This window comes from Musca autumnalis, unplaced genomic scaffold (genome assembly GCF_047663935.1).
Source record: "Musca autumnalis isolate F117 unplaced genomic scaffold, ASM4766393v1 scaffold_4, whole genome shotgun sequence".
Taxonomy (NCBI): Eukaryota; Metazoa; Arthropoda; class Insecta; order Diptera; family Muscidae; genus Musca; species Musca autumnalis.
In genome coordinates, this window is record NW_027411977.1 from 223,176,616 (window position 1) to 223,199,927 (window position 23,312).

Genomic DNA, 23,312 nt, shown 5'->3' on the forward strand with positions numbered 1-23,312 from the left:
CCATAAGGCGTGGATTTTTTTAATAAATTTTTTTAAGTTTCCTCGGACCATAAGGCGTGGATTTTTTTAATAAATTTTTTTAAGTTTCCTCGGACCATAAGGCGTGGATTTTTTTAATAAATTTTTTTAAGTTTCCTCGGACCATAAGGCGTGGATTTTTTTAATAAATTTTTTTAAGTTTCCTCGGACCATAAGGCGTGGATTTTTTTAATAAATTTTTTTAAGTTTCCTCGGACCATAAGGCGTGGATTTTTTTAATAAATTTTTTTAAGTTTCCTCGGACCATAAGGCGTGGATTTTTTTAATAAATTTTTTTAAGTTTCCTCGGACCATAAGGCGTGGATTTTTTTAATAAATTTTTTTAAGTTTCCTCGGACCATAAGGCGTGGATTTTTTTAATAAATTTTTTTAAGTTTCCTCGGACCATAAGGCGTGGATTTTTTTAATAAATTTTTTTAAGTTTCCTCGGACCATAAGGCGTGGATTTTTTTAATAAATTTTTTTAAGTTTCCTCGGACCATAAGGCGTGGATTTTTTTAATAAATTTTTTTAAGTTTCCTCGGACCATAAGGCGTGGATTTTTTTAATAAATTTTTTTAAGTTTCCTCGGACCATAAGGCGTGGATTTTTTTAATAAATTTTTTTAAGTTTCCTCGGACCATAAGGCGTGGATTTTTTTAATAATTTTTTTTAAGTTTCCTCGGACCATAAGGCGTGGATTTTTTTAATAAATTTTTTTAAGTTTCCTCGGACCATAAGGCGTGGATTTTTTTAATAATTTTTTTTAAGTTTCCTCAGACCATAAGGCGTGGATTTTTTTAATAAATTTTGTCAAGGCTCCTCTGATCATAAGGCGTGGATTTTTTTAATAAATTTTTTTAAGTTTTCTCGGACCATAAGGCGTGGATTTTTTTAATAAATTTTTTTAAGTTTCCTCGGACCATAAGGCGTGGATTTTTTTAATAAATTTTGTCAAGGCTCCTCTGATCATAAGGCGTGGATTTTTTTAATAAATTTTTTTAAGTTTCCTCGGACCATAAGGATTTTTTTAATAAATTTTTTTAAGTTTCCTCGGACCATAAGGCGTGGATTTTTTTAATAAATTTTTTTAAGTTTCCTCGGACCATAAGGCGTGGATTTTTTTAATAAATTTTTTTAAGTTTCCTCGGACCATAAGGCGTGGATTTTTTTAATAAATTTTTTTAAGTTTCCTCGGACCATAAGGCGTGGATTTTTTTAATAAATTTTTTTAAGTTTCCTCGGACCATAAGGCGTGGATTTTTTTAATAAATTTTTTTAAGTTTCCTCGGACCATAAGGCGTGGATTTTTTTAATAAATTTTGTCAAGGCTCCTCTGATCATAAGGCGTGGATTTTTTTAATAAATTTTTTTTAAGTTTCCTCGGACCATAAGGCGTGGATTTTTTTAATAAATTTTTTTTAAGTTTCCTCGGACCATAAGGCGTGGATTTTTTTAATAAATTTTTTTAAGTTTCCTCGGACCATAAGGCGTGGATTTTTTTAATAAATTTTTTTAAGTTTCCTCGGACCATAAGGCGTGGATTTTTTTAATAAATTTTTTTAAGTTTCCTCGGACCATAAGGCGTGGATTTTTTTAATAAATTTTTTTAAGTTTCCTCGGACCATAAGGCGTGGATTTTTTTAATAAATTTTTTTAAGTTTCCTCGGACCATAAGGCGTGGATTTTTTTAATAAATTTTGTCAAGGCTCCTCTGATCATAAGGCGTGGATTTTTTTAATAAATTTTGTCAAGGCTCTTCTGACCATAAGGCGTGAATTTTTTTAATAAATTTTGTCAAGGCTCCTCTGACCATAAGGCGTGGATTTTTTTAATAAATTTTTTTAAGTTTCCTCGGACCATAAGGCGTGGATTTTTTTAATAAATTTTTTTAAGTTTCCTCGGACCATAAGACGTGGATTTTTTTAATAATTTTTTTTTAAGTTTCCTCGGACCATAAGGCGTGGATTTTTTAAAAGATTTTTTTGAATGTTATTAAAATGCTATGTTTTTATATTAACATGGGAAGTTATGTTGTTTTTCTCTGGCTATGTTATTAACAGTTGAGAGCGTGTTTTTCGAAATTTTTTGAGAGCGTGGGGCTGAGAGCACACACAACACAGATTCGCCGGATACAATTAGAAGAGCTCTCATATAACCTGTTGTTGATGCAAATAATAGCTGTCGCTAGCGACCGCTATATCTTGAGTACTTCATACAATGAAAACAAATGTTAACAACGTAGATTCTCATACACTCACAGGCACACTCTCTCAACGCACATTCTAAATGAAAATGCAACAGCAAGTGTTTGACTTTTCCTTGGGCCACCATGGCACAACTTTAACAGTAAGCACACATACTTGCATATTATGGTTGATGGTATCCTCAATGACAACAACATTACACACCCATCCTCCCACAATCACACACACCCACTGCTTTGCAAAGATGTACGCTTTTACCAAAAGCCAGACATAGACAAACCAAAATGACTTGGGATTATGGTTGTGATGTGTTGCGTTGCGTTGGGCTGTTTGAGCACGGTGGCAAGCAGGAGATGAAACAACAAAAAGTCGTTTAACAGGCACGATGTTGATTCTGGCAAACGAGCGTCAAGCATTCAGTTGATAACGAAACTTCAACGGTAACGGTTGTCGAGGACGGATACTAAATGTCATCAGAAAATTTAGCAAAAATTTTATAAAGAAAAAATAAGTGAAGAGGTGAACAAATTCCCCAGACCTCCCATCCTCTATGTACCTCTGGTAACAATTCTGCCGTGTGTAGTGTGGCCATAACAACAACCAAAGAAAATATTTTAACACGCACACAACGATAAAACTTCAACAATACGAAATAAAGAAGAATAAAATCTGTTTTATAATCCCTGTAAGTGTAAGCTTTTGTTTTTAAAGCAGGTGTTGTTGTGAAACATCTTAAATGATGAGCAGTGAATAAAACAACAATAAGAACGACGACGAAAAAATAAAAGAAAAAGTAACAAAAAAGTTGTGTTAAGCCTGCTAAAAAAAAATATTCAAGGTTTTTTATTTGTCGGTTTTGAGGAAGAAATAAAATAAAAAAAAAAATAAAAATCACACACTGCAAGCTGTGCTGAAAGCTTCCTCTTCTGCTACGAATTTAATGCGTGCTGTAAATACGGGTAATGCCAAACCTACTGAACTTTAATCGGTGGTGAAACGTAGTCAGTCAATTAAAAATCGCTTATACGCCACACGTTGCTCTCAAGATCTCCACCGGCCGACCTCTGACGTTATGTGTAGTACATAGTGGTACTTTAGCGGAAATAGGAAACGGAAATTAAGAAATTATTAATGTGCGTGAGTGTGAGCCCACACTGATTTTCATAAATATTTGATAAATATCGTCGATTAAATTGTTAACGTGTGTATGAGTGTGTGCATTGGCATAGAAAAAAAATTAACGACCAGAAAAATTAACTTACGCCAAAAGTTATTAATCAAGGAATTCCTGTTGTTTCCTGCTACTGTTGCTGTTGTCGTTGCAGATGTTGTGGATGATAGCTTGAATTTATTGCAGGTAATTTGGGTTAATTTTTGTTTTAATAATAATAATTGAATTATTTTTGAAAACAAAAATAGAATGATAATTTTTTTCAGTACGAAATTGAAAGAAATTTATTTTTGGAATGGACTGTTGTCTTATGTTTTAAGGGCTTTTAACCCAATTGTTTTTTTAAACTAAACTCTTTAAGGCTAATCTGACCAATAGATGGGGATTTTTATCTAATTTTTAACAAGTCTTTTGTCCATTATGCAAAGATTTTCAAACCAAAAGGCTAATCTGTTCATTAGGTTAAAAAAAATTGGGTTATCAAAATTCTGATTACTAAGCGTAGATTTTCTGAACTGAATTTGTTCAAGACACTCAATTAGGTTGCGAATTTTTCAATGCCCATCTGATCATTATGACCTGGACTTTTTTACTTTTTAAAAATCCACGAGGTCTTAAAGGTCTCTGAAAATATTCAAAAAAACGAGGTCTTATAGGTGCCTGAAAATATTTTTTAAAAAATCCACGAGGTCTTAGAAGTCCCTAAAAATATTTAAAAAATATAAGATTTGTTATAGGTCCCTTAAAATATTTTTTTAAAAAATCCACGAGGTCTTAGAAGTCCCTGAAAATATTTAAAAAAATTTAAGATTTGTTATAGGTCCCTAAAAATATTTTTAAAAAATCCACGAGGTCTTATAGGTTAATGAAAATATGTTTAAAAATCCACGAGGTCTAGGTCCCTGAAAATATTTTTGAAAAATCAACGAGGTCTTTAGGTTCGCTGAAAATATTTTTTCAAAATCCACAAGGTCTAGGTCCCTGAAAATATTTTTTAAAAATCCACGAGATCTTATAGGTCTCAGAAAATATTTTTAAAAATGCACGAGATCTTATAGGCGTGTGAAAATAATTTTTAACAATTCACAAGGTCTTATAGGTTCCCTGAAAATATTTTTAAAAAATACACGAGGTCTTTCAGTTTCGCTGAAAATATTTTTAAAAATCCAAGAGGTGTTATAGGCCCCTGAAAGTATTTCTAAAACTCCACGTGGTCTTAAAGGTTCTTGAAAATATGTTTAAAAATCCAAAAATACGTCTCTGAAAATATTTTCAAAATGTACGAGGTCTTATAGGTGCCTGAAATATTTTTTTAAATCCACGAGGTCTTATAGGTCTCTGAAAATATTAAAAAGAAAACCAAGAAGTGTTATAGGTCCCTGAAAATATTTTAAAACCCCACGTGGTCTAATAGGTTCCTGAAAATATGTTTAAAAATCCACGAGGTCTTAGAAGTCCAGATAATATTTTTTCAAAATTCACAAAATCTTATAGGTCCCTGAAAATATTTTTAAAAGTCCACGAGGTCTTATAGCTCCTAAAAATATTTTTTGTAAATCTAAAAAGACTATAGGTCCCTGAAAATACTTTTTATAAATCCACGAAGTCTTATAGGTCCCTGAAAATAGTCTTAAAAATCAACGAAGTCTTATAGGTTCCCTGAAAAAATCTTTTTAAAAATCGACGAGGTCTTAGAGGTCTCTGAAAATATTTCAAAAAATCCAAGAGGTGTAGTAGGTCCCTGATAATATTTTTTTCAAAATTTACAAAATCTTATAGGTCCCTGAAAATATGTTTAAAAATCCAGGAGGCCTAATAGCTCCTGAAAATATTGTTTTTTTTTTTTTTTTTTTTGTAAATGCACCAAGTCTATCGGTCCCTGAAAATATTTTGTATAGATCCACAAGTCTAAAACCCCACGTGGTCTTATAGGTCCTGAAAATATGTTTAAAAAAGCACGAGGTCTTATAGCTCCTGAAAATATTTTTTGTAAATCCACGAAGTCGTATAGGTCCCTGAAAATATTTTTAAAAACCATCGAAGTCTTTTAGGTTCGCTGAAAATATTTTTAAAAATTCCACGAGGTCTTATAGCACCTGAAAATATTTTTTGTAAATCCACGAAGTCTATAGGTCCCTGAAAATATGTTTAAAAATCCACGAGGTCTTAGAGGTCTCTGATAATATTTATACCCTCAGCCTTTAGGCTAGAAAGGGGCAAAATGTGCCTCATCGAAATAATGGTTTTAGACCCCAAGTATGTTTGGGCGAAATGTGTTTCAGACAATTTGGAGTTGATTTAGCAATGTCCGTCCGTCTGTCTGGCTGGCTGGTGCGCACGATAACCCTCGAACGGATGAACCGATTAGGTTCAAATGTTGGCTTTCGTAATAGTTTGTCCAAACTTAGTTTTAGTTCGAAGGTGAGCTATATCGGTCCACTCCGTCCGGTACCTCCCCCACAAAGGTTGCAAAATGTTCGGAAAATTTGTGGGCATGATAACTCTTGAAGGCAGTAACCGATTTGGTCCATACTTTGCACATCGTGAAATTTCTACCAGACTTAGATGAGGTTCCAATATGGACGCAATCGGTTCACTCCTGCGGGTACCTCCCACACAAAATTTCGGACAAGTTCAGTTTAGGACCTGCTCTCGAATCGCTTTGATTTTTGTTGCAACAACTTGTATTCCCTTTCCCCCCTACGACGGTACAAGTTTTATCAGGGGCAAGTCCATACTTCCTGAAAAGATGGCCGGAAAGGTGCAAAAAGGCCCTATGACACCTTGTGTAGTGGATGGAGCGCATAATAACTCTCGAACGGATCTGTCGATTCGGTCCAAAATTTGGCATTCGTAATATTTTATTAAAACATAGTTTAAATTCGAAGATGGGCTATATCGGTCCACTCCTTCAGGTACCTTCCCCACAAAACTTCAAAAATGTTCGGAAAAATTTTGCGCACGATAACTCTTGAAGGGAGTGACCGATGTAATATATACTTTGCACATCCTAATATATCTACAAGATATAGATCAGTTTCGAATATGGACTATATTTTTCTACTCCTTCTGGTACCTCTCACACAAAATTTCGGATAAGTTCACTTCAAGACCTGTTCTCGAATCACTTTGATTTTTGTTGAAGCAATTTGCATTCGTTACCTCCATTACGACGGAAAAAGTTTTTTCAGGGGAAAGTCCATATTTCTTGGGAAAACAGCCCGAAAGGTGTAAAAAAAACCCTACGTCACCATATGTGGCGGTCGGAGAGCACGATAACTCTCGAACTGTTCAACCGATTTGGTCCAGAATTTGGTCTTCGTCAAATTATATCCCAACTTAGTTTCATGGTCAATACCGGTCACTAAAATGCTAGGACGATATCACTTGAATGGGGCAACGAATTTGGTCCAAACTTTGGATTTCCTAATATTTTATCAAAATTTAGTTTAAGTTCTAAAATGGCCCATATCGGTTCTCCCTAAAAGTACCTGCCCTACAAAAGTTCAACATTTGTGTCTTAGTGAAGTTAATTCCTATTCCACATTTTTGTCGGCAAGTTCAAATGTCCAAAAAGGGCCACAAAATTCTGAAGACACCTTAAATTCATTCGATCTGTCCGGAGGTGAAAGTTTCGCTTCACATTGGCAGAGGGTATATATCGGTCGGCAAAGCCGACAGACACTTTTTTACTTGTTTTTTCAAAATTTACAAACTCTTATAGGCCCCTGGAAATATTTTTATAGCTCCTGAAAATATTTTGTGTAAATCCACGAAGTCCAGAGGTCCCTGAAAATGTTTTTAAAAGTCAACGAGGTCTTGAAGCTCCAAAAACATATTTTTTGTAAATCCGCGAAGTCTATAGGTCCCTGAAAATATTTTTTTTTAAGTCCACGAAGTTTTCAGGTCCCTGAGAATATTTTTTTATAAGTCCACGAAGTTTTCAGATCTCTGATTTTTTTATAAATCCACGAAGTTTTCAGGTCCCTGATTTTTTTATAAATCCACGAAGTTTTCAGGTCCCTGAGAATATTTTTTTATAAGTCCACGAAGTTTTCAGATCTCTGATTTTTTTATAAATCCACGAAGTTTTCAGGTCCCTGATTTTTTTATAAATCCACGAAGTCTATAGGTCTCTGAATTTTTTTTTATAAATCCACGAAGTCATAGCTTCGCTAAAAATACCTTTAAAAATGAAGTTTAGGGATGGTTTAATATTTGACTTTCGTAATATTTTTTCCGAACTTAGTTTAAGTTCAAAAATGGGCCATAATGTTCCACTTCTAATGGTACCTCCCTCACAAAAGTTCAACATTTTTGTTTAAGTGCAATTAATGTAATTTCGATGATCTTTCGGAAATTTTAATCGAATGTACTCCATGCGGTAGTGTTTAGAGTGTTATTGTGTTTTTCTTAGACAAGTACATATGTACTTCCTGATATAATGTACAAAAGCTCTAAATTATAGCTGGTAACCCACTGAATTGACTGGTGGGCGCTATATGTATCGAAAGGAATGACTCCCAAAATAAGACCCACTTCGAAAATTGAATATGTCGATCCATACCTTCATGTACCTTCTCTGCAGCACTTTTGAGCTTAAATCCAAACATATTTTTGTCGGCAAGTTCATACGTCCAAAAAGGGCCACAAAAGTCTGAAAATTCCCTAAATACACACATATCTTTGATGGATTCACAAAGTCTAAGATTATATTGTCGGCAAAGCCGGCTGATAAATTTTTACTAGTTTTTTTTTGAGGTTATCGTTTCGTCAACTTATGAGTTCGCCTTACTAAGAGAAGAAGGACGCCCTCATCCACCTTAGATATATCGACCTATGAGACCATCTTTCATAGAAAAGTCGCGCTGTTATGTCACCTTTCTAAGACAAGTCGACCTAATGAGATCGTCTTTCTTATAGAAGTTAACCTATGAAATCGCTTTCTTATAGCAGCCCACCTATGAAATCGCCTTCCTTTTATCTTCCATCTTCCTTAAAGAAGTCAATGTATGGGGTCACGTTCCTTAAAGAAGTCAACTTATGAGGCCGTCATTCTGAGAGAAGTCGACCTAAGAAGTTATCTTTCTTATAAAAGTCGAACTTTGTGGTCGCCTTCCTAAAAGAAGTCAACGTATAAAACCGCTCTCGTACTCTTTAGATAAGTTGACCTATGGTGGCAACCTCCTTAGAGAAGTCAAGTAATGACTTCGCTTTCCTTAGCATTCGAACCATGAGGCCACCTTCCTTATTAAAATCGACTTATGAGGACACTCCCTTTAGAGATGCAGAATTATTGGGTCACCTTTTTATGACATGACGACCTATTGAGGTCGTCTATCTTATAGAAGTCGTCCTATGAGGTTGCGTTCATGGAAAAGTCTAACTATGCAGTCGCCCACCTTTAGAAAAGTTGTCCTATGAGCTCGTCTTTCATAAAGAAGTCGACCCTTAGATAGGTCGAGCATTGAGGTCGCTTACAAAAGTCGGCAGATGAAGTCACCTTCCTTTAATGAAGTCTACTTATGAGGTCAATGTCTTTGGGAGATGTAAGGAGGTGGCTGCCCTTATAAAAACCAACGCATGAGGTCACTTTCCTTAAAGAAGTTGACCTATGAGGTCGCTTTCCTTATAAAAGTCAACGTATGATAATACGTTAAATAATACGTTAAATAAGTCGACCTATGAGGTCGCTTTCCTTATAAAAACCAACTTAAAGGGTCATCCTGCTTAGAGAAATCAAAGTATGAATTCGCTTTCCTTGGCAGTCGAACCATGCGGCCATCTTCTTTATTAAAATCTGCTTATAAGGTCACTCTCTTTACAGATCCATATATTAGAGCGTCATTCGAGAAGCCTTATTAAGGTCAACCTTTGAGGTCAAATTGCTTAAAGGTCACCTTTCGTATACATGTCCACCTAAAGAAGTTGTCTTCCATATAGAATACGACCTGTGGGGTCGCGTTCATAGAGAAGTTTACATATGAACCCGCCTTTCTTAAAGATGTCGGCCTAAGAACTAGGTCTTTGAGGTCGCTTTCCTTATAAAAGTCAACGCATGAGGACACATTTCTTAAATAACCTATGAGGTCGGTTTCCTTTCCCCTCCATAGGTATGGTGCCTATTAGGTACGTTAGTTATTCACCCTGGAGCTTCCGCACCTGTCCACGACAAACTTTATACCAATCTGACTATAAAATATCTCACGAAGGCTTCAAAGGTCTATAGAAGTTCTATAGTTCTATAGAAGTTCTCAACAGGTCTTCAGGTTTGAGGCGGCTTTAGAACGACTTTAAGAGGTCTGCCTACAGAACGACTTTAAGAGGTCTTCAATAGTCTATTAAAGGCCTAAAGAGGTGTATGGAAGACCTCAACAGCGCTTCCATTGTCTACAGACGACACAACAGGTCTCCAATTGTCAATAGATGATTTCATTATGGTCAATAAAATATATAAAGAGGCCTTCAACATTCAATAGCCAACTGCAAGAGGTCATAGCTTATCTAGATTCAAGAGGTCTTATTTTGTCAATAAAAGATTTAAAGTTGTCAATTGTCAAAAGAATACTTCATGAAGTCCTCACTATGTATAGAAGACTACAAGAGGTCTTCACTTGTCAATAAAAGATTTAAAGTGATATTCAATTGTCAAAAGAAGACTTTAAGAAGTCCTTACTATGCATAGAAGACTTCAAGAGGTCTTCGGTTGTGTATAAACGATTTCGAGGTGTCTTCAATTGTCTTGAGAAGACATCCAGATGACAATTTTTGTCCTATCAAAGCCTAAAGGTTGAGAGTATAATAATCATTATATACTTTTTACTTTTTGCTTAATTTTTCCTATGGTGGGTAATAACCCTATGGATACGTACATTTTTTGATGTTCTTATGAGGCCGCGGCTTCTATGCGAATTTAAACGAAAACTATGTTGAATGAGGCTACACAGCCTACAATTCCTCATAAAATGAACTATTATTTGGAAAATTCTACGATTATATATCAAAAAGCATTTCAAATAAAAAAATCCTTCAAAATCGCATCTACGAATGGTTTTTTACCTTCATTCTAGGTCCATGAAAAATACTTTGACAAAACTATATTATTCGTACTTATTTTATGCACTTCAAATGATACATTAAAAATTTTTTCCAAAAATATTTTAATTCTAAAACATATTTTGAGGACATTTTTATTATTTTCTTTGTTTTGTGCAAAATTGAATTAGAATCTATGGAATCCAAAAATATTAATAAATACGAATTTATTTCTTTAACGCATTTTTTTCTAAAAGAACAATAGTAGACATACGCAAATTACTTCCATTGTATGAAGGAGGACTATATGTACTGTTGAACTGTTGTAATTCATGTAGTCCTTGCTCATAAAAAGGGACTTTCATTAGCGAAATTATACGATTGTCTTTTTAGAATAATTTATAGAGTGGACAAGTTTATGCCCAAAAGATTTTAAAAAGAAAAAATTCCTTGATTTTAGTTGAGTTTAAAACATTGTGATATTGGGCGCGTATAAGTATTGTCAACACGTATACAACCTTGTGTCTTAGGTGTAAAAATATCATTAAAAACAGCGTTGATTTTTTTAAAATTAAATACTATTTGCAAATGAATAAATATTTTTTCCAAACATGGGTTTTTATAAAAAAATATCTTTTTCAGTGTGGATTTTTTTTGCCAAAAAACTTATTTGTTTAACCATGGCCCTTTAATTTTTATATGCTTATACAAATTTAAAAGCGTGGTTTTTTAAAAAATTATTTTTTAAAGCGTGGATATTTTGCAATATTTTTTATTTCCATATTTTCTAATTTTTTCTACGCACCAAAAATTCAAAAGCTTGGAGTTTGTAAAAAATATTTTTTTCAAACCTGGATTTGTTGAAAAAAAAAATATGTTTCTTAGCGTGGATTTTTATAAAAAAAAAATATTTTGCAAGCCTAGATTCTTATAAAAAAATATTTTTCCAGCGTGGATTTTAATAAAAAACCATTTTTCCAGCTGGAATTTGTATAAAAAATTTTTCGAAGCGCGAATTTTTATAAAAAATATTTTTCACGCATGGATTTTTATAAAAACAAGTAAAAAAGTATCAGTCGGCTTTGCCGACAGAGATATACCCTCAGCCTGTGAATATTGAAACAATTGTTTTTCCCAAAAAACGTATGTATTTAGGTGGTTTTTAACATTTTGGGCGTATGAATCGACAAAAATGTTGATTAGGATTAAATATCAAAAGTTTTGCGGAGGAGATACTTAAAGGAATGGATTGACCATTAAGGAAGTGTGTCTCCAGCCACTACACATGGTGCCATAGGGGGTTTTTACACCCTTCGGGCTGTTTGCTCAAGAATTATGGACTTGTCCCTGAAAAAAACTTTACAATCGTAATTAAGGCAGCGAATGCAAGTTGCTTCAACAAAAATTAAAGTGATTCGATAGCAGGTCTTAAAGTGAACTTATTCGAAATTATGTGTGGGAGGTACCGGATGAGTGGACAAATATAGTCCATATTTTAAACTGATCTATATCTGGTAGATATATTAGGATGTATGAAGTATGGACCAGTTCGGCCACTCCCTTCAAGAGTGACCGTACGAAAAATTTTTCCGAACATTTTTGAACTTTTGTGGGGGAGTGGACCGATATGGCTTATCTTCAAACTTAAACTATGTTTGGACAAAATATTACTAAGACGATATTTTGGACCGAATCGGCAGATCCGTTCGAGAGTTATCGTGCGCTCCAACCACCTTACACGGTGTCATAGGGGTTTTTTGCAACTTTCATGCTATTTCCTCAGGAAGTATGGACTTGTCCCTGATGAAACTTGTACCGTCATGTGGAGGGCAGTGAATACTAGTTCCAGCAACAAAAATCAAAACGATTCGAGAGCAGGTTCTAAACTGAACTTTTCCGAAATTTTGTGTGGGAGGTACCCGAAGGAGTGGACCTATTGAGGCCATATTGGAACCTCATATTACTCTGGTAGAAATTTTACACTATATAAAGTATGGACCAAATCGGTCACTCCCTTCAAGAGTTATCGTGCGCACAAACTTTCCGAACATTTTCGAACTTTTGTGGGGGAGATACCGGAAGGGGTGGGCCGATGTAGCTCAACTTAAACTAAGTTTGGGCAAAATATTACGAAAGCCAAAATTTGAACCGAATCGGTTCATCCGTTCGAGAGTTATCGTGCGCCAGCAGGACAGACAGACAGACGGACGGACATTGCTCAATCGACTCCAAATTGTCTGAAACACATTTCGTCCAAACATACTTGGGGTCTAAAACCATTATTTCGATGAGGCACATTTTGCCCGTATGAAAGTGTATATCAGGAATATTGTCAATTATTTCATATTCCATTTCAGAAAAAAAGGATAATTTTTTTTCGCGCTACATCACCGATTTTTGATATGTAGGTTAAGAAAAAGATTCCCAGTACGAATCTGGTCGCGAGCCAATTTTTGGTTGTTGCGACAAAAGTTACGGCGCTTTTATTTCGCTTTTTAAGAAAGAAAATATTATAAAAACGCTAATTATTTTAATGAGCACAATTGTTACAAAAAAGTTCTCTCGAAGTGGCTTCAGCGAGTAGATTGCATAATACCTGCAAAATGTTACACAGAATTCACGGAATGTACATAAAATTGCTAAATTATTGAATATAAGTCTACTTTTTTCAAAATTAAAGCCCATTTAGTGGTCATATAATTACATAAAAAATTGTTGTGGATCCAAACTTCACGGCGTATCAAATGAGACTGCAATCATACAGATTGGTGTTATAGTTTGGATGTTACAGCCAAAATAAGCATATATTTTGGTCAAAAAATAATTTTTTGTTTGAAAAAATATTTTTTCACATGCATTATGTAGTAGAAAATATTGTAAAAATTTATAGGAATACTTTCTTCATTTTGCTTAAATCCCCTAACAAAATTGACGGATTTTGCTTTATTTTAAAGCTTTGCCATTAGGGAAGCTAATTGTGTTGATGAGGATATATGTCAAAGCTTCTGAAATGGAAATAGAGGTCAAATAACCCATTTTTATTTATATGCATTTTAAAATACGTGTAAATCGCTTAATTATCAAAATCATTTTGTCCGCATGTGATTTTCATGTACAGCAAGACCATATCTGTTAATTTGTATATATTTTTCGAAATTTAATTTGGACGCTAAGATGTAGCATCAGCTGCATTTTAGCATTAAAATACCTATAAAATATCGCTAATTTGCGCAAAGTGCATACAATTTTTGTCCGCATCCAATTTCAATGTCCACCATGAAAACCTACATCGATATATATCTATTTCAAGGCGATCAATTAAGAACCGTGGATGTAGCATCACACACTATTTTTTGGGATAAAATTAATGTATCTCCCTTATCAGTGAAGTTTTCAAAACTCTGTTTCCGATAAAACGAAGATGCTGTATTAGTTGTTTTATTGCAGTGGAAACAAACCGCAGAAAACGCGATAAAATACGCGATATTTCCATAAACAATTTTAGGTGATTTTTCTACTTTGGACTTTCTTGTAACTCGCGTTTTTGTGGATGGATTTTCACGGGGAATGATTTATTAGATCCGGAACGTAAAAAACTAAAATGTGCAATCAAGTACGAGGAAATCGAATGACAATTATAAAAATTAGGCCCGAAAAATATGATTTTTAGAAAAATGTTCGCACAAAATTTCCGTATTTGGATGCAGATTTCTATAAAGCTTTGTAGACTACATTCACGACACATATATCAAATAACTCAGAATCGCGAGTCCTACAATCCTATATACGATTTTTTGTAAAACCTGTTTGCAGAAGTTAGAAGAAAATGTCAAAAAACACTGTAAAACTGGCTTCAAAATGTCAGCATCATTTAATGGTAGAAGCAGTTCAAATTTTGAAAAGTAATACATTAGTGAGATGATCCTTATTTAGTTTGCTTCTACTTTTACTTTGACAGGAAAATCGAGAGAAGTGTGGTTTACTCACAAATCGAGAGAAAACAAAAAAAGACATGGTGGCTTCAACCCATTTTTACCCATTTTTTAACATAAATATAGCCACAGTTTCCACACAAATTATCTTTTAAGGCCAATATTTTTTGCCACGTCCAACAACATTTAATTTTACCCAAAAATATTTAATTTGTATAATATAGAACCACAAGTCGCGTATTCTGAAAGGGTAAACCTTGGCTTCAGCTATGTTAAATTTTCAAAAATATTGGTGATATACCCTCCTTAGCCTAAAGGCTGAGGGTATAAAAATCCTTTTCCCAAGCATCGATTTTTATAAAGAAAATATTTTTCCAAGCGTGGATTTTTATAAAAGAATATTTTCCAAGCGTAGATTTTTATAAACAAAATATTATTCGAAGCGTGGATTTAAAAAAAGTTTTTGGTTTCAGCTTTTTCCAAGCGTGGATTTTTATAAAAAAAATATTTTTCCACGCGTGGATTTTTATAAAAAAATATTTTTTCCTTACGTGGGTTTTTGTAAAAAAATGCTTTTTCCAAGCATAGATTTTTATAAAAAATATTTTTCCAAGCGTGTATAAAAAAACAAATATTTTTTTAAGCGTGGATTTTTATATAAAAGTATTTTTTATCCAACCATGGCCCTTTATTTTTTTACGCATAAAAAAATTAAAAGCGTGAATTTTTAAAAAAAAATTTTTAAGCGTGGATTTTTAAAAAATATCATAGTGTGGATTTTTTGCAAAAAACTGTTTGCTAAGCGTAGATTTTTTGCAAATATATATTTTTTTCTATTTTCAAAGTTTTTTTTATTTTTTCTATGCATCAAAATTTCAAAAGCATTGATTTTGTAAAAAATATTTTTTTCAAACCTGGATTTTTTTTGTAAAAAATATGATTTTAGCGCGGATTTTTGGTAAAAAAAAAATTATTTGAAGCGTGGATTTTTATAAAAATATATTTTCCCAAGCCTGGATTTTTATAAAAAAATATTTTTCCAGCGTGGATTTTTATAAAAAAATATATATTTTCAAGCGTGGGTTTTTTATGAAAAACCATTTTTCCAGCGTGGATTTCTATAAAATTTTTTTTCGAAGCGTGAATTTTTTATAAAAAATTGTTTTCAAGCGTGGATTTTTATAAAAAATATTTTTCCAAGCATTCATTTTTATAAAAAAAAATATTTTTCCAAGCGTGGATTTTTATTAAAAAAATATTTTTGCAGCGTCGATTTTTATAAAAAATATTTTTCCAGCGTCGATTTTTATAAAAAATATGTTTCCAAGCGTGGATTTTTATAAAATAAATATTCTTCCAGCCTAGATTTTTATAAATAATATATAGTTCCACGCGTGGATTTTTATAAAAAAAAAAATTTTTGAAGGGTGAATTTTTGTGAGAAAATATTTTTCCAACCGTGGATTTTTATAAAAAAAAAATTGTTTGAAGGGTGAATTTTTGTGAGAAAATATTTTTCCAAGCGTGGATTTTTATAAAAACAAATATTATTTTAAAAGTTAATTTTTATAAAAGAATATTTTTCCAAACGTGGATTTTTATAAAAAAAATATTTTTCCAAGCGTGGATTTAAAACAAGTAAAAAAGTATCAGTCAGCTTTGCCGACTGAGATATACCCTCAGCCTATGTATGTTGAAATTTTTTTTTCCAAAACACGTATGTGTTTAGGGGGTTTTAAACATTTTGGATGTATGAGCCGACAAAAATGTTGATTAGGATTAAAGATTAAAAGTTTTGCGGAGGAGATAGTTAAAGGAATGGATCGATATTGACCATTATGGAAGAGGATCTCCAGCCAGGGTTTTTTTGCACTTTTCGGGCTGTTTGCTCAAGAAGTATGGACTTGGCCCAGAAAAAAATTTACCATCGTAATTGAGGCAGCAAATGCAAGTTGCTTCAACAAAAATCAAAGTGATTTGATTGCAGGTCTTAAAGTTAACTTATCCGAAATTTTGTGTGGTAGGTACCGGATGGAGTGGACAAATATAGTCCATATTTGAACCTGATCTATATCTGGTAGATATATTAGGATGTGTAAAGTATGGACCAATTCGGCCACTCCCTTCAAGAGTTACCGTACGAACAATTTTTCCGAACATTTTTGAACTTTTGTGGGGGAGGTGCCTGAAGGAGTGGACCGATATAACCCATCTTTGAACTTAAACTAAGTTCAACTGAATCGGGAGATCCGAGAGTTATATTGCGCTCCACTCACTACACACGGTGTCATAGGGGTTTTTGGAACTTTCAGGCTATTTTCTCAGGATGTATGGACTTGCCCCTGATGAAACTTATACCGTCGTATAAATACAAGTTGCTAAAACAAAAATCAAAACGATTCGAGAGTAGGTCCTAAGGTGAACTTTTCGGAAATTTTGTGTGGGAGGTACCCGAAGGAGTGAACCGATTGAGTCCATATTGGAACCTCGTCTTAGTCACGATGTGCAAAGTATGGACCAAATCGGTTACTTCCTTCAAGAGTTATCGTTCGCACAAATTTTCCGCACATTTTCGAACTTTTGTGGGGGAGGTACCGGAAGGAGTGGACTGATGTAACCCATCTTCGAACTTAAACTAAGTTTGGGCAAAATATTACGAAAGCCAAATTTTGGACCGAATCGGTTGACCCGTTCGATAGTTATCGTGTGCTCCAGACAGACGGACGGACATGGCTATGAGGGTATAAATGAGGGTATAAAAAATATTTTTCCAAGCGTGGAAGATTTTTCGAAGCGTGAATTTTTATAAAAAAATATTTTTCCACGCGTGGAATAATTTTTGAAGCGTAAATTTTTATAAAACAATATTTTTCCTAAGGTGAACTTTTCGGAAATTTTGTGTGGGAGGTACCCGAAGGAGTGAACCGATTGAGTCCATATTGGAACCTCGTCTTAGTCACGATGTGCAAAGTATGGACCAAATCGGTTACTTCCTTCAAGAGTTATCGTTCGCACAAATTTTCCGCACATTTTCGAACTTTTGTGGGGGAGGTACCGGAAGGAGTGGACTGATATAACCCATCTTCGAACTTAAACTAAGTTTGGGCAAAATATTACCAAAGCCAAATTTTGGACCGAATCGGTTGACCCGTTCAGAGTTATCGTGCGCTCCAGACAGACGGACGGACATGGCTATGAGGGTATAAATGAGGGTATAAAAAATATTTTTCCAAGCGTGGAAGATTTTTCGAAGCGTGAATTTTTATAAAAAAATATTTTTCCACGCGTGGAATAATTTTTGAAGCGTAAATTTTTATAAAACAATATTTTTCCTGCATGGATTTTTATAAAAAAAAAAAACATTTTTCAAAGGGCTAATTTTTATAAAAAAATCATAGCCTTGATTTTTATAAAAGAATATTTTTCCAAGCGTGCATTTTATAAAAAAAAATATTTTTTTCCAAGCGTGGATTAAAAAATATTATTTCAAGCGTTTATTTATAAAAATATTTGTCCAAACGTGGATTTAAAAAAATAGTTTTTCAAGCGTTGATTTAAAAAATATATTTTTTCAAGGGTGAATTTAAAAAATATATTTTTTCAAGCGTGATTCAAAAAATATTTTTCCAAGCGTGGATTTTTAAAAAAATATTTTTCCAAGCGTGGATTTTTTTTAAATATTTTTCCAAGCGTGGATTTTTTTTTAAATATTTTTCCAAGCGTGGATTTTTTTTAAATATTTTTCCAAGCGTGGATTTTTTTTATATATTTTTCCAAATATTTTTTAATTTAAATATTTTCCAAGCGTGTATTTTAAAATTTATTTTCTAAGCGTGGATTTAAAAAAATATATTTTTCCAAGCGTGAATTAAAAAACATATTTTTTACAAACGTGAATTAAAAAAAATGTTTTATCCAAGCGTGGATTTACAAAAAATATTTTTTTGCAAGCATTGATTTAAAAAATAAATGCTTTTTCCAAGCGTGGATTTAAAAAAAATATATTTTCTAAGCGAAGACTTTTTCAAACTATGACTTCTTAAAAAAATTACTAATCATCAACAATACAAGAGCGTGGATTTTGTCCAAAAAAATTTCCAACCATAGGGATTTTACAATTTTTTCTTAGCATCAACAATTCAAAATTGCCTCTAACATTACTTATTAATGCTGTTTAGCTTCTTGCTAGGTCCAAGTTAACAAAAAAAAAAAAACTAAAATATATTTCTTGTTTGAAATTGTATATCCTGACCCCTGCACATTTTGCATATGTGTCAGTTATACATTGATAAATGTTTATACCCTCAGCCTTTAGGCTAAAGAGGGTATTTACACTTTGATACGACCAAAAATGTGCCTCATCGAAATAATGGTTTTAGACCCCAAGTATGTTTGGACGAAATGTGTTTCAGACAATTTGGAGTCGATTGAGCAATGTCCGTCCGTCTGTCTGTCTGTCCGTCTGTCTGGCTGGCTGGTGCGCACGATAACTCTCAAACGGATCAATCGATTCGGTTCAAATTTTGGGTATCGAAATATTTTGTCCAGATTTGATTTAAGTTCGAAGATGGCCCATATAGGTCCACTCCTTCAGGTACCTCCCCCACAAATGTTCAAAAATTTTCGGAAAACTTGTGCTCACGATAACTCTTGAAGGGAGTAACCGATATGGTCCATACTTTGCCCATCGTGGAGCGTGTACCAGACTTAGATCAGGTTTTAATATGGACTCAATTGGTCCACTCCGTCGGGTACCTCCCACACAAAAATTTGGAAAAGTTCAGTTTAGGACCATCTCTCGAATCGCTTTGATTTTTGCTTTAGCAACTTGTATTCACTGCCCTCCATACGACGGTATAAGTTTCATCAGGGGCAAGTCCATACTTCCTGAGAAAATAGCCTGAAAGTTGCAAAAAACCCCTATGACACCGTGTGAGGAGGTTGGAGGGCAAAATAACTCTCGAACAGGTCTGCCGATTCGGTCCAAAGTTTGGTCTTAGTAATATTTTGTCCAAACATAGTTTAAGTTCGAAGATAAGCCATATCGGTCCACTCCTTCAGGTACCTCCCCCACAAAAGTTCAAAAATGTTCGGTAAAATTGTGCGTACGATAACTCTTGAAGAGAGTGGCCGAATTGGACCATACTTTACACATCTTAATATATGTACCAGATATAGATCAGGTTCAAATATGGACTATATTTGTCCACTCCATCCGGTACCTCCCACACAAAATTTCGGATACATGTTCACTTTAAGACCTGCTTTCGAATCACTTTGATTTTTGTTGAAGCAACTTGCATTCGCTGCCTCAATTGCGATGGTAAAAGTTGTTTCAGGGGCAAGTCCATACTTCTTGAGCAAACATCCCTGAAGTTGTAAAAAACACCTATGGTACCATATGTAGTGGCTGGAGATCCATTCTTTTTAGTATCTCCTCCGCAAAACTTTTGATCTCTAATCCTAATCAACATTTTTGTCAGTTCAAACGCCCAAAATTCCCTAAATACATGCGTTTTTTTGGGAAAAAATTGTTTCAATATACACAGGCTGAGGGTATATCTCTGTCGGCCAAGCCGACTGATACTTTTTTACTTGTTTTTACCTTCGAATGCTTTTTAGCTTCTTGCTAGGTCCAAGTTAAAAAAACAAAAACTAAAATATATTTCTTGTTTGAAATTGTATATCCTGACCCCTGTACATTTTGAATATATCAGTTATACATTGATAAATGTTTCCTAAACATATCTTCACGCCTTTCTATTTATTATTTTTGTTGTAACAAAAATTATTCGAAACTTATTTTTGAAATAGAAAATATTAGCATTTCCAAAAAGTGTCTTCAAAATTAAATTTTTCTCGGAATTTATTTCCAGCACGCTTTATTTTTTCCTGCTCAGGATAGTGAAATATGTACATATCATTTGGGTACTTTATTGTTTTTGTTGTTAGTGTTAGTATATGATGATGATGATGATGATGGTGTTACGTACACACGTTCAAATAAAGACCACAGCGGAACGTGCTCAAGTGGCTTTTTAAGTATAATCGTGTTAAGTTATGTCTGACTTTATTATGGCTAACGTCTGTTAACAACCGAGAGCGTAAAAAACATTCTAAAGACAATAGAAGAAAGAAAATAAAAACAATAGCAAGAGCAACACCAACATCAGCTACAACAACAGCAACGACGAGGAAAAAATGCGACAACAATAATTACCAAACAAATGAAAAGGAAACTGCCTGCAAAAAACGCTCTAGTCAGTTTCTGGAGTGTAGGCATATCTTACATACGTCGACAACAATGCGAATAAGGGAAAAGTAACAAAGTAGCCAGCCGGGGTGTAATTGTATTCTGTAATGATGTCTATGAACGAGAGTGAGTTGTGTGTGTGTGTGTGTGAGTTGGTTTGGGGCTTTTGTTAAGCTTCAGTTACAGAAAAATCACTTTCAACAACAAAATAATTACTGTATGTGCTTGTTCCTTGTGTTGTTGCTGTTGCGCTTGTTGTTCCGGCACACCATGATAAGGTCTTCTTCGCTAAAAATAAAACTTCCCCATTCTTCTTTGGTGAATATGTGTGAACTTTTCATATCTACATCTTTGAGATTTCCCTCTTTCATGGGGATGGCTGGAGAATACAAGTTGAAGTTCACAGTATGACTTTGTCAAAAGCGCACCACAGCCCTAGACATGATTTTTGTTGTTGCTGGTGTAAGTTAAAGTTAAACATTTCCAAGTATGTAGAATACACTTGAATTTCTTTCTGTCTTGGTCTTTAATTAAGTTTGCAAAAGAGAGAAGACGAAAGTAACCACATAATACTTTGGCAAACAATAACAATAACAGCAACAACAACAACACCAATAATAAAACTAAACGAAATATATTTATATGTAGGAGTTTATACGAAATTAATAAATAACTCTGATACTTACCTCGGTCGGCAGACATTTGCCATTATTGTCCATGGGGAGATTTTAAGGGGATTTAGGCGGGCTATACTCTACTGCCATGAATTTAATTAAAGTGGGCATTTCCCTTGAATATTGTTGCAATATGAACATCATTAGTGGCCTTAAATGGAATACACTTTATGATGGAGAAACGGGAGTAGTATTCCAACCCCCAGTAAAATATTAATACCTGCTGTGTTGTGGATCAACCATTGAAGCTTCTTGGCAATTTATGCCTACAAGTTTTACTTATTTAAAGATTTCTTTGTGGCTTTTATCGGAGATTTCAGGTTCCTGGTATTTTTATCTTTTAATGAAAATCTCTTCAAGTTGAACATCCTTTTGCACTTTGCTGCCCGACCAGCCATGGTAATTGGCTAGATGGGAATAAGAACATCCGTTGGAAGTAATTTAAATCACTTGGTCTTTGTTACACACTCTCTCTCTCTGCCCGACTTCCTTTCGTCTTTGCCAGTAAATTAAATAAAATCCCAGCATTCATTTGTCCTTAACCAGTTCGTTGATTAATTTAATTACAGATTCGTTTTTGAAAATAATTTCCAACAAGCACAAGCCGAGTGGCGTCATCGGAGCATTGTATTGAATTTCTAATTAAAGTTCCAAAAACAGAGAAAGTCTTCATTTGTAAACAAAACAAAATGGCCAACTCTTTTTGTCTTGTTATTAGCGGGTCTGGTTTTGAACAGCATTCGCAGCAGTTAATGAACTTTGCAATAATTACATTGTAAAGATTTTGTCAAAGCGGCAATACCGGTTTTGAAAGTCTAACAAATTTTAAATGATTTATCATAGACTTGAATACAAGGATAATTGACAAAGGAAACAAAGGACCTCTTCAGAGTGGCACAACAATTGTAAAATTTAATTTGTCAAAGGGATTAAATAAGACAAATGGGTTATAGTTTACAATGACAAAGATTCCTTTGACGAAAGAAACGTAAATCTGATATTCTCAAGGACAAAAGTATTGTTATTTTGAGGACATTAAACAATATGATGGCCTTAGAAAATTTAATTCTTTATTGTGATTTGATGGCCTTTATAAGAAATAAAGAAAACAGAAATTGTTCATCGATATTAACGACGTAAATATTCTGTGGTTTCCACAGAATAGCATAACTCGAAAATTTTGAGTAGACCAAAAATGGGTTTATCTTATATAAAAAATATGTATTTTTCCAAGCGTTTGTTTTAAATTATGTTTTTTCAAGGGTTGATTTTTTTAAAGATACTTAAAACTAAAGTTCACCCAGAGTTGATTTAAAAAAAATATTTTCTAAGGTTTGACTTTAATAAAAAATATTTTCAATATATTCAAAAATCCTTCTGTTCATTTAAATTCTGGATTAAATGGATGAATATTTTTTCCAATCGTTTTTTTTAAAGCACATTTTTTCAATCATTAAAAAAAAATCAAGAAGCGAGGATTAGAAAGCAAAAAAGTTTCCATGCGTAGACCTAAAAAAATATTTTCTCCATGCGTGGTTTAAAAAAAAAAAAAACAATTTTTTCATGCGTGGTTTTTAAAAAAAAAACAATTTTTTTCAATGCGTGGATGTAAAAAATCTCCATTCGTGCATTTACAAAACTTTTTTTCCACGCGTGGATTCTTAACCAAATTATTTTTTCATGCGTGAATTTAATAAAAAACAACATAATTTTTTCATGCGGGGCTTTTAAAAAATTATTTTTTCCATGCGTGGATTTTTAAACAAATATTTTTTTTATACGGGGTTCTATAAATAAAATAGTTTTTCTTTTTTTTAAAAAAAATGATTTTTCCATGTATTGAAATTGGACTAAGGCGGCCATAGCCATTAAATTTTTATCCAAATTTCCTCTATTTTTATGCCCAAACATGTTTTAAGTGAAAAAGAACTTAGATTTTAGTAGAGTTTTAACAATTGGGATTTTGGGTGCGTATAAGTATTGTCAACATGTATACATCCATGTGTCTCAGATGTATAAATA

General features: G+C 33.5%; 1 protein-coding gene across 1 annotated transcript in view; it reads left to right on the forward strand.

The window, feature by feature from the left end:
- Nucleotides 1-2,643: 2,643 nt before the first annotated feature.
- Nucleotides 2,644-23,312, forward strand: part of sNPF-R (short neuropeptide F receptor) — a 180,612-nt gene continuing 159,943 nt past the window's right edge. Inside the window, exon 1 of the mRNA XM_073987284.1 lies at nt 2,644-3,582. The gene's annotated coding sequence lies outside the window, so the exon portion shown is untranslated. The remainder of the gene's footprint in view (nt 3,583-23,312) is intronic.